The sequence below is a fragment of the Meles meles genome, chromosome 14, assembly GCF_922984935.1.
Source record: "Meles meles chromosome 14, mMelMel3.1 paternal haplotype, whole genome shotgun sequence".
Taxonomy (NCBI): domain Eukaryota; kingdom Metazoa; phylum Chordata; class Mammalia; order Carnivora; family Mustelidae; genus Meles; species Meles meles.
In genome coordinates this window covers 52,257,203-52,269,942 of record NC_060079.1, presented here as the reverse complement: position 1 = coordinate 52,269,942, position 12,740 = coordinate 52,257,203, and the positions used below count along the sequence as shown (strand labels likewise).

At 41.1% G+C, this 12,740-nt stretch overlaps 1 protein-coding gene across 7 annotated transcripts in view; it reads left to right on the top strand.

The window, feature by feature from the left end:
* The window catches only part of KLF12 (Kruppel like factor 12), a 436,995-nt gene that overhangs the window by 310,406 nt on the left and 113,849 nt on the right, over positions 1–12,740 (top strand). The window lies entirely within an intron of this gene.

Below are 12,740 nucleotides of genomic sequence, written 5' to 3'. Positions count from 1 at the left end.
TAATTCCCACGTTCTGGTTTTGGCAACTGCCACATGTTGAGAAATTCTAGTGGAAGAGTGTATGAATTGAAAGACAGTACTGAGAATTTTACCCAGAAAACAGTGTAAAGTGAAAAAACTGACAAAAACGTGGAAGAAAAGATGCGAGACATGAATTGACGTGTTCCAGAGTTTATCTGAAAGGATGTCTATAAAATAGGAGTAGATAGAATGTGTTATACAGAGAAGCAATATTCAGAGACATGTCTGGGTATTTTGGAAAATTAGGGAAGCCATGAATCTTACAATATAGATGACTCAGTAAAAATAGATCTGCATCGAGACACACAGCAGTGAAATTGTCAGGCATGAGTCATAAAGAAAAATCTCAACAGCTATCTACAAAAGAGTTAAAGAAAAACAAAGACTGTCAACAATAAGAAATGCCAGAAAGCAATGCAGTAGTCTCTTCAGAGGACTGAGTGAGGGATCCTAGAGTTCTGTTCTCAGCTAAATTCAATCAACAGTAAAATACAATTTATTTAAAGCATATATTTACTAAGCTTACCACCCACACAAATTTTCTGAAAGATCTAAAGAATATGCTTTTGGGAAAAAAAAAAAAAGAAAGAAAGAGGAAGAAGAACCCAAATGGAAAGATGAGCTTAGAACTGGTTTTAAAAGTAGGGGCGCCTGGGTGGCTCAGTGGGTTAAAGCCTCTGCCTTCAGCTCAGGTCATGATCCCAGGGTCCTGGGATCGAGCCCCGCATCGGGCTCTCTGCTCCGCAGGGAGCCTGCTTCCTCCTCTCTCTCTGCCTGCCTCTCTGCCTAGTTGTGATTTCTCTCTGTCAAATAAATAAAATATTAAAAAAAAAAAAAAGAAAGGAAGCACTGACTCTGCTCTCCTATTAAAAAAAAAAAAAAGTATAGGTAGGGGTGTCTGGGTGGCTCAGGTGGTTGAACAGCTGGCTCTTGATTTCGGCTCAGGTCATGATCTCAGGGTGCTGGGGTCCAGCCCTGAATCAGGCTTTTGCTTGAGGATTCTCCCTCTCCCTCTCCATCTGCCTCTCCCCCCGCTGGTGCTCGCTTGTGCACATGTGCGCATGCTTGTGCCTTCTCTCTCTCAAATAAATAAATCTTTTTTTAAAAAAAAAAGTATAGGTAAATATCTGCAAAAGGAAATAAAGTTTAATTAACTCTTGGTGGTGAAACATGAATCAAAATTCTGAACTATAATGAAAAAGAACATAGGGAAGGTGGGAATGTTCCTTGGGTGGTTATCACATGCTAAACCCTCCTTGTGTTTGGGAGGAGAATAGATACACAGAATGACTTTAGACTTTAGAAGAATTTTAAATGAAAGAATGTAAATAAATCTCTAATGTTAAATGAAAATACTTGTGGAATATGATCTTCTAATATAGTTTTTCAAAGAGCAAAATTGTATTCATTGTTCATTGATATCTGTGTAGTTAAAGCATAAAAACTCTAAATACAGCAGGATAATATGGAAGAAGGAAACAAACAGTAAAATAAACCAAAAAACATCAGGTTTTTCTGTAATATTTTACCTTTTTTAATGACCTGAAAGAAATATTGCAAATGTTAAGGGTTTTCTTTTAATCTTTTGGGAGATTAAATAGGTGTAGAATTCCATATATGTGGGGGAATTTTTTTTTTTTTTTACATAAAAGTGACATGAAAGAAGAGCTATAAATAATTTACCTCAATTTACCTCAAGTTTCTGAGAAAGAAAATACTGGAACTTGTGTTGAATGGTTCTTCATATTTTATCTTTCACATTGTATACATTGTTGGGTGTGAGAGATGATAGGAAGAAAACATTTTCAAGATTTGGGATGGTTGAAAGAGCAAAAGGACTGTAAATGCTGAAGAGTTAATTTGGCCTCTACATCTTATTTAATTGATGGTATAAATGTGGTAGACACCAAGGAAGATCTTTCTTATTAGCATGTGAACTTGCATGGATTATAATGAACCATCCTGGCCTCTCAGCTCCGTGCTTGGCCTCAGGGACAGCTCATGCTTAGTGTTGAGGAGGTGACTTGGCAGCTTTGGTTATGGAAATCAGCGTAAATGATGTTCAGAATGCATATTATTAGGGCGCTATCGATTTTAAAAGTATTCTAGCCTAAATGTTACTGGTTTTTACCAATTTAAAAAAAAATCTATTTTTCTTTATTACCGTGTTCAAAGAAAACACATCAAATTTTGTGTTTCATACCTAAATATACTGACCCGAAGCATCACCCAATCCACCAGACATTTGCCTTAGGAAAACCCAAGACCTCACTCTCCATGATAGCTCTTATCTTCAGAAACTGTCTCTTCTCACAGAACTTAGACAGTCATTCATAGAGAAGTTAGTTGTAAACCCAGTTTAAAGTTAGGAAAGCCAAAAAGACTAGTGTGTGCTTCCTATGCCCTCTCTCCATGTAGCCTATATTATATCGTGCTCTCCAAACACCATGCCACCTGGCCTGTCTCTAGGCAGAATTACAGTTTTGGCCTCCTCCTTCCAGAGTCGTTTCTGGAGACTGCACCAGCTGCCTGTGAGGGCTCCTTCCTTAACCTATGTTCAAGGTTTGCACCTCTGAGCTCAGGAAAGGGTCTGAGCAAAGGATCCCCAATGTGACAGATGTTCCTGAAACCAAAGGAAGTAGGATTCCATTTCCAGGTGTAAGGATCTCATCCGCTTTCTTAGAGACTAGGTAATTTATCTTCTCTAGGGGAAGATGGGTGGTTAGCAAAGTATCAAAATAACATCTCTATAAAAACAAGTCAGAAAACGGACAGTGCATGCCTCTTAGGGATTGAGGGAAACAAATAGAATTATCATTTCTTAACAGAAGCATCCCAGACAGACTTGATATGGAAAATACTTTTAATCTAATTTTACAAAACAAATTTCTCTCTTTGCAATTTGCGTAAAAATTAGGCCAGGAACTGGCATGTCCTTCAACCTGGATTGGAAACAGAGAAAAAAAATGTAGCAATACTTGCTTTTTGGCCCAAAGATCTATACAGGTCATTTTGGAGTGCTTATTCACCCCAGGTTAGGATGACACCAAAGCAACACATTGGAACGAGAAGAGTCAGCACCGACTTTTGCTCTCATAAGGAAAACTTACCTTCCGTGATTTCAAAACAGTAGCCTCTACTGGCATTCACAGGTATAACATCTAAGATTTGTGTTTCTCAAGTGTCCCCCAGAAGTCTGGTAGGCAGTACAGATATTTTGCTCAGTTACAGGTTAGAGTCACAGGAACATGAGAGACTAAGCCTCCAAACTACAGGATTCTTCTCAGTGCTGCTTTCATGCCTTCTGCTTGTGGCCCACAGAGTAAGGCTTGTGAGCTGTTCGTGGGCAAGGGCGTGTGTGGGGGTGCGTGTCAATTACCCACTGAACGAGAAAGAAAACTTTCATAATCTTTTTTTTTAATGGGATGTGGGGATATGCACAAGAAACCTATACCTCCAGATGGAAATATGTTCTAGGGTGTGAGGACAAGTGTGCATGTTCCTGCAGCCAAGAAAGAGAAATTCTTAAGAAGAGGCCAGAAGTGGCCGTGAAAAGAGATCATGAGCAACCTTGAAAACTATAAAGAGATTCAGTGGCATGTGGGCATAATTCACAGATGTGAGGATTTTTTTATGGTCTTAGAACACGTCTTCAAGAATTCCAAGGGTCTACTCCATGTCTCTAAGAGGACAGATGAGATCATTATTACATATAGGACATACTTTTAATTTAGCTGATTTAAGAATAATCTACAATGAGGCATGGAGAACACCTTATTTGAAGAGGGAGAAGGGCAACAGCAACGTTTATTCTAAATGGGCCACAGTAGTTCTGTATGCCACCCTTTTTTTGTTTCCTGCATGCCACAGCACCTAAGACAAGGGCCGTGATTCAGTGGTCCTTAAAATTATTACAGCAGATGTCAGTCTATGTCTTGAAAGATTCCGTTTTACCCAGTCTATGGACCAGAAAACACAGAGAACGCAAAAAGACCAAGTGAAATTAGAAAAGTGAATTAAAAGGCCGTGGATTATTGCCTAAAATCATCTCTCCGCATTACACGTGAAAATGAGTTTGGTGATTTCATTATTTACCATATGCACTCACCACAAAATCACTTTATTATTAAGTATTTAAAATCATTTCTGCTTAAAGTGGATTCACTTCTGAATAAATCAATCGGGGCTGGTTAGCTTGGGTTTTGAGTAGTTGTAATGAATTGACAAAATGGAAAGGAACAGGAAATAGTGGCGTAGTCATATCTCAGAGGGTTCTTAGAGTTCAAGGCTCTTAGCTGACTCTGGAGAGTTGTATAAGGTTACCAAGCATAGTGTAAAAGCCCACTTATTAATGGAAAATTTTATGAACTCTTTAATCACAAAAGCCTTTTGTGCTCGAAGACGTGCTTCCAGTGAACACAAGACAATTGCATATCTGTGTTCATTTTCTTTTTACAAACAAGAAAAATAGTTTTAGTCATGATTCTTTAGAAAAATGAAACCCTAGTTGCTGTTGTGATAATCTCAACAAACATCCATTTTAAGCTGTATTTTAAATGATTGAATTCCTTACTGAAGTTTCCAAGTAGTAACTCATATTCTAGAGATGGTAAGTATGCTGAACTATTTAAAATATTTTCCCAAAAGGAAAGAAAAGCCTGTTAAATATAATTTAGCTAAAAAGCGAATAAAAATTATGAACATTTCCATTCCTATGTCATTCACTGGCCTACAGACCCAAAATATCTAGAACTTTCCTGAGTCGTAGAAATGTAATGATTGTAACTCCCCTCCCCACAATGTGAATATTAAAATATAAGCCAGAATGTGATTTTTAAAATAAAATGTGATCTAGGTGCTCTCATCATTATATTGCAGAATCTTTTGCGAACTGAGAACCACTGTGACCATTTCAAACAGAGACGTGCATTTATTACCATCATCTTCATCAGCCAATATTATATTTTACTGTGTACGAGAGTATAATGGATATGGCTCTCCTACTCAAGGAATAGACAGAATCATGAGGCATACAAAATAAATATATGCTTAAGTATAATTCAAAATTATGCACAGGTACCATAAAAATATATAAAATACAAAATGTGGATGTTTTTTGAAATCAAAAGATTGCATTGCATTAGAATATGAAAGGGAGCTTCAGGAAGGAAGGTGCCCTTCAGTAGGAAGGGGAGATTTTGTTGACTAAATGGGGGTGGAAGGAAATAGTCAGATACAGCTGGATTAGGGAGGGAACCTTGAGGGTAAGACTCCTCAGAGTTCCAAATGAAAAGAGAATTCTGGAATAACCGGAGAGGGCTGTTGAACCTTATTTGTTAGATGGTGGGAAAAATTCAAGGTTTTTAGGTAAGAAATCTTTTTGAGGAAAGCCCTGCATCCACTCAGTTGCTGGAGAAATTCTCTATGAGACAAATGTACGTAGCAGTATCTTGAGAAAGTTCACAGAGAAGTAGTATAAAAGGGACGGAAGGAGTTCTGGAAAAATTGTGGGGTTAAAGCAATAGCAATAGTTGGTGAATCGTACTCATGTAAGGGGTACAAATGAAATGAATGAATTCACTCATGAAATGAATGAATCTGAGTGACCAGGGAAATGATGGGTAAAATCAAGACTCTAGAGAAGAATAGGGTTTAGTCTGAAATGACTTTGGAACATTCCGGTGGACCAGGATGCCAGAAATAAGAGACTTGGAGTTTAGGGGAGCGATCAGAGCTGGGAACACGAATTTGGTATTCATTTCTTCTGAGACTGTAGCATTGTGGGATTGTGTGGCATTAATGAAAAGCTCACAATTAAAAAGATGCAGAAGGGGGCGCCTGGGTGGCTCAGTGGGTTAAAGCCTCTGCCTTCGGCTCAAGTCATGATCTCGGGGTCCTGGGATCGAGCCCTGCATCAGGCTGATTGCTCAGCAAGGAGCCTGCTTCCCTCTCTCTCTCTGCCTACTTGTGATCTCTGTCTGTCAAATAAATAAACAAAATTAAAAAGAAAAAAAAAGAGGCAGAAGAGGATACTAGTGGAAGCTTAAGGGGAAAAGGAAACTTTAGATGTATGCAGAAAGAGGAGATGAAACGCAGAGAGAGAGGAAGGGAAGGATGTTGGGGGAGGGGAGAGGGAAGAGGGTTAGGGAATGGGGAAGGGAGGATCCAACTCACCCAAGAAAATTAGTGTACAGTAGAGTCAGTAAATGCTTTCTCTAAAGGGCTGCCAGAGATACAACAGGTGAGTGTGGTCAAATAAAACTTTATTTACAAAAACAGTGACAAGGCCCACAGGCCTTAATGTGCCCATCCCGAAACCAAGGGAGGAGAGAATTTTAAGAGACTGGAAGTGAAAATGAAGAGAGATAATCAGCAATCTTGAAAGCTGTGGAGAGGTCCAGTAGCATTATAACTGAGATGTGGTACTTGCACTAGAGAATTATAAGACCATTATGAGGTTATTTTTTAATATAATGGGAGCAGAAGCCATTACACTGTCAAGTGTGTGGGTAGGAATTGGGAAAAAAATGAATAAATTGCCTATTATATCTACACAGTACCAACATCCCATGATTTGCATAATTGATTACATTTTTAAACCTGCATTTGGGATTATGTAGACAATCACAGTTGCCATTGTGCAAAGGCATACAGTTTCATTAGCAGTAGCAAAAGTAAAGAAAGTAAGAAACAGATTTTAGTTCTTCAGTAAGCAACATGGGGCCCTGGAGAGCTGGTTCTAATCTTGGAGTTCACCCTACTCTGAGTTAAATTTTATTTACTAATGAGTAAAATCAAAGGTCTTGATAGGCTAGACAAATCAGGCATCTATTTGAACAATTGATATTCTGAAAGCAAAGGAGGTCAGGATATCCATTGTATGACTATATTACGGAGAACATACCTCGCAGGTCTTCAGGTGGTAATACCCTGAGTTTTCATTGATTGCTGAATGTGCAGCCAGCATGAGGTAGCCAAAGAGCAAACAAGCTAGTGAGATTTTCAGAGAATGTTAATGTCCCTGATGTTCCTCACGCATATCCCTCTAGCTGGATCTCCCCTAGTGCTTCAGACTCAGCAGCTGGGCTGATTCTTTTTTTAGATTTTATTTATTTATTTGACAGAGGTCACAAGTAGGCAGAGAGGCAGGCAGAGAGGGAGGAGGAAGGAGGCTCCCTGCCGAGCAGAGAGCCCAATGTGGGGCTCAATCCCAGGACCCTGGGATCATGACCTGAGCCGAAGGCAGAGGCTTTAACCCACTGAGCCACCCAGGTGCCCCTGGGCTGGTTCTTCCTAGATGGCTTCCCTTCCTACTCTGAGCAAAGCTCAGAGTCTTTGTGTGCACCGTGTATACCTTCCTCTGTCTGGCCTCATCCCCTCTGCTGTCCCGTTTTCAGTTCCAGAAATGGAACAGCCTCCTTGTGGTTCCTTGGGCATAGAATACCCTTTCCCACCTTGGGAGTTCTTAGCCCTGTTGTTTGCTGTGCCTGGAACGCACCCCCCTCTCCAATCTGTCTCTGCCTCCCCGACTCCCCCACCCCTGGCTGGCCCCTTCAGGTCCTCGCTCGGCTGTTATTTTCTCCAGGAGCCCTTCCTGGCCACCCCCCTCCTGAATTGTCCACCTTCCTCTCAGCAGCCTCCAGCGCCCCCCTCCCCCGCCCCACTTCCCCACTCTTTTTTCCTCCGTGGCACTTCTCAGTATCTGAGTATATATGTTTTTGTTGTTTAACTTTTATCGTCTGTCTCCCCCCCCACCCCAGGGTGAAGGCATGAGTTTGTATCTGCCTTGTTCACTGCTCTCTCCACAGCACCCAGAAGAGTGCTTGATTCCTCATAGTTGTCCAGTAAATATCTGTTGGCTGAATATATAAAAGAATGTTTGGATCAAGAGTAGTGGTTTTATATATTATCCAGTGTATATTCTGCCTCAGTGGTGGTGCTTTCAGTTTAGGTACATTTCAAACAAAAACTGCCTAATTTGAACAGCCCAGGAGATGGGAAGGGATTTCGCAGCGGTGTCCTAGAAGGGACGGTGGGAGCGGCACTAAGTTTCCTGCCCGGATGCCACTGAATGGTGATGCGCTCCTTGGTGCCAGGCAGGTAGTAAGTGCTCTTAGTGTCTTATCTCATTTACCCCTCAAAACCCCAAAGGTGAAGAGGAACGGAGGAGGAGGGATGGGAGATCAGTGGCCCAAGGTCAGAGGGTTGCAAGGGACAGGGCCAGACGTCCCACCCATGTCTCTGAAGCCAGAGCACTGTCTTTCTCTTAAACATGGCAACTGTCATTTTTAGAGCAATTCTTGCTGGAAGGGGATGGAAGACGACTCTTACTCTGTGATGCTATGCATGTTCCCCTGCACATTCTCCCTGCCCCCCACCACAATTTACTCCTTTTCCCTCTCCCTACTCCTCCCCATTCTCCCACTGCTCTTCTGTCCGGAAGAAAGCAGCAGCTCTCCTGGAAGCCAGTGTTTTTTAACTGGGACCTGAGGGGAAAAGAAAGGCTGGCAGTATGCAGCCCCTGCCCTTCGGCTGCCTCATGCCCTTCTGACCGTGGACACCCCCTACCCCGATGCCTGCCCTGATTCACCTGCCCCGATGGGCCGAGGTGAAAGGCATTGCACAAGCCCTCTACAAGTCATTCTGGCTAGGATGAGGTAGTCTTAAAGTCTCCGTGTATGTTCATAGATCGTTACACTGTTTGCGTTTCCTATGGTGACCGATGAAGGGACTTCCTTTCCTTGAAGAAGAGCTGAATGGGCCAGTTCATGTAAGATAGAGCCTTTCATCTTTGGATAGCGCCCAGGCTGAGGTGGACACAGGTGCTGAGGTGGACACGGGTGCCGCTGTGTCTTGTGTCAGTCTGCTGATAGTGTGAGGGAAATAAAGTTTAAATGCCTCGTGAGTTGAAGAGAGGCAAACACACGAAATCTGGCTTTGAGTAGAGGATCCCCCCATGTGAGCCTCCTTTCAACTACGAGCTTGAGGAAAGGGGTAGAAAAGCTTTGTTCACCCAGGTAGCAATACCGACCATGGCCTCTTCCAGAAGAAGCCTGACTGAGGTGGGACAAGGACCAAAGAAAGGTGTCTGTAAAGCCAAAATAACTGTCAGTACATTTTGAATCTTTTGGATTGAGAAGTAAATAATAAAGAATGTAATATGTGATTTTTAGTTTCCATACTTATATTGATGGCCCCTTTAAATTTATGCTGCCTCAGGTCAGGTTGCCTCTTGGGAGGAGAAGAGAGAGGAGTGTGACAGGCTGACCATAACTGTAGCAGTTTTCCACATCATTGCCTGAAATCTCCGAAAGGATCTGGGAGAGTGCATTGATTTGGGCGCATTGATTTTGTATTGCTGAGAACAAATCATCCCCAAATCTAGTAGATTGATACAGTAACTTTTTTTTTTTCTTCTTACGGTTCTGTCAGCCAAAAATTTGGGATGGGTTTAGCCAGGCAGCTCTCATACTAGTCTCACTGTGGTCACTCATACAGCTGTAGTCATCTGGCTGTGAGAAGGTGACCGGTCATGCTAAAATGAGTCACTTACCTCAGTTGGGGTCGGCTGCCAGCAAAGCAACATGTGTTTTAGGCTTTCTTGGGTTCCTTCTCATGGTGGCGAGGTTCTAGAAACAGTGAGCAATTGAGGGGAAACCCAGTATGCAAGTGCTTTTCAAGCTTTTGCTTTGTGTCATGTTGGCTAGTAGTCCACTGGCCACGTCAAGTCACGCAGCCTGGTCTGGAGTCGTCCTGGGATGCAGCCTCGTGAGGGCATGGATGGATAACTGGAGACATGATTCATTGTAGCGATCTTTGCAGGAACAGTTTATTGTAGGTACATATTTGAAATTAGAGTAGATATGTTCGACTGCAGGTGTTCTACCTTCACAGGGATTTTGTAACACAGGGGAAGGAAACTTATCAAGTATCGTCATCCTGCCCTGCTGCCCCTCCCCCCCCCCCCCCCCCCCGCCCCACTCAGCAATGAGCTGGGATACCCAAAGCTATCTCATCCCTTTCTCATTCAAAAGGAACAAAATCTCAAATATAAATTCTTTCCAGATGCTTATACTTGATTTGCTGCTCTTCCTTAGGAAGTAGATGATGTTTTTAGTTCTGGTGCCTAGGTAATGTTTCCATTTTCTCTGAATGGGTGCCCCCAGAGAATCAGTTGCTTCCGAAATGACTGAGGAACTCAAAGACTAATGGAGGTTAACTAGGGAAGATGTTCCTATCCCACATTTAATAAAAATAGAGTAGAGTTATGCAAGTATGTAGATAAGCTAATCATCTGACCTAATCAGCAATGCAGATTTTAAAAAGCCTTTCTAATTACTTCCTCAGCTTGGCTGAAGGTATGGGTAAAAAGAGTTTCCCAGCATGCTGATAGCAGATGTATTTCATAATATTTATTGAAAATATTGGAAAGAAATCCTCAATTATGATTATCTTGAAAAGTACATCAAAAAAGATATCATATTTAACATATTTTAAACTTTCATTAAGATATAAACATGACATATTTTAGATCATCAACTCTCCCACCAGTTATTTGGAATCATTATTACAATTAGACTTCAGCTCTCAGAGCCAGATTGCTTATTGGTTAACTGCCTGTGTCTTCTCTGAGTTGTGTTACTTATCCATGAAAGCTCTAGTTCTCTTGGACAAAATGGGACCACCGGGATAGTCTCCGTTCTTTAGCTGTTTGTTAATCTGCTATCTTGGCAAAGGAGTCCTAGTGCATGATGTTTCAACAACTTTAAATGTTAAGTTGCTGACATTTACAGGCATATGTAACACCACACAATATGTGATTTGGAAGCCTAGATAGATCTGATACTCATTTTCTTGGCAGAATTTGAGTAGTCATGAATGACTGTCAAATAAATCATTCTACAATAGGGTTGCCCAAAAAGAAGCTGTCTATGAATTCCTGGTTGAAATGCCTACGTCATTCCTGTGTGCTGTGCTCCTTGAGGGATAGCTGTTCATCTTTACCTTCCATTCTGTGAACTGCTCGGTATCTTTCCAGCACATTCTGTTTAATATAACGTTGGCCTGAGTGAGTTGCCATTGCCCACAGTCAAAATAAATCTTAAATGAATTGGTGCGTTTAGTGCCTTTGGAGTGACTGAATGCTTCAGTAGTTCCCTGTTGTCAGATGCTGTGGACCTGGTTACCGTCCTCTACAAAGCGCTTCTCCAACATCCGTCTTCTAGGGAATCTTCTTCAGAGATCAGATGGAAAATAAATAGTGTTTTGTGTCAGACAAAGACAACATTCAAAAACTCTTAATGAGTGTCCCTGCATGATTCCTGGCATTTGGGAAAGTGAATGCTGCGTTTTGGAGAAGCGAGTGCTGAGTCATAGGACGGTGACTGGTTTTTCTTGAGGACAGGGCCAGAAAATATAGATAATCCAATATACAGTTTACTTTATTGGCTAGTGACTTTGAAACTACAACATGTCATCAACTGGAAGTCATAAGATGTGACACTCTTGTATGCCTAGACTGTTAAATCTCTACATCACAGCTTCTCAACTTGGGTGCTTTTGGCATTTCAGACTGGATAATTCTCTGTCATGGGGGACTTATTATCCTGTGTATTGTGGGATGTCTAGCACCATCTTTGACTCATGCCCACTGGATGCCAGGAGCATTCCCTTTCCGTGGAGTCACTACAAATCAGATTGTGACAAGCCAGACGTTGCCAAATGTCTCCTGGGGAAGGGGGGCAATTTTGTCCTCAGTTGAAGACCACTGCTTTAGATTATTTGAATGATTTTCTCTTTCAGCTAACATTTATGAGGCACTTCCTTTGTTAAAAAATACATTTTGGTATGTTTATAATTACAGGCAGAATGTATGTCAAATACACTAAAGCAGTGGGTTCAACAGATGAAAGTTCCTTCCTGACCAAGTTTAGTTAGAAATATGTGGGAACTCTCTTGGTTTTTCTCTTTGTATTTTTACGTATTAGGTAGAATCACGAGAAACTGTCTTTTTGTGGGTTAAAAAAAAAAAAGGTAAAATATCACCATTTCCCAGTGTTTCTACCTAATGTATAATTTATAGTAACAAAGAAATGATTTGAGAAAAAAAACTATAAGTGTGCCCAGATGTCATCGTAACCATGATTTTAAGTGTATTTTGCTTTCCTTTGCAAGCAGTGGTGGTTTTAGAAATTTCTTATAGGCAGGTTTGAAGAGCCAACAGTCTGGCTGCCGCTGGCTGGGGCTGAAGTCATATATTTTAATAATGTGATTGCGTAGCTTGTGCCATACTTTTAATTTAGAAGGTGTGCTTATTTTGTGCTTGAGGTGAGGGCTGATGGAAATCTTAGACAGCGGTCGATACTAAAACTGTTCATTGGGAGGAGGAAGTGGAAATGAAATCTAAATTTTAAAAATATGCATTCACATATTAAATGTTGATGGTAATCCTTTCATTTGAAAGGATCTGATGGTCTCAGTCAACAGGGGTCACAGAACATCAGGCTATTTCTTGCTTTGTTGGCAAGTTTACGGTGGGAGGAGAATTGTATCTGGAAATGCCTTTCTGAAAAATGAAATCGAATGGAGATGAACACTTTCTAGCACATAAAACATAGCTACTGTCATTTTTGCGTGCTCTAGATCTCTACTTAGAACAGTAATGAACTGTGAGACAGTATTCACTGAAGTATGAAAAATACCTTCAACTTTGTTAGTCT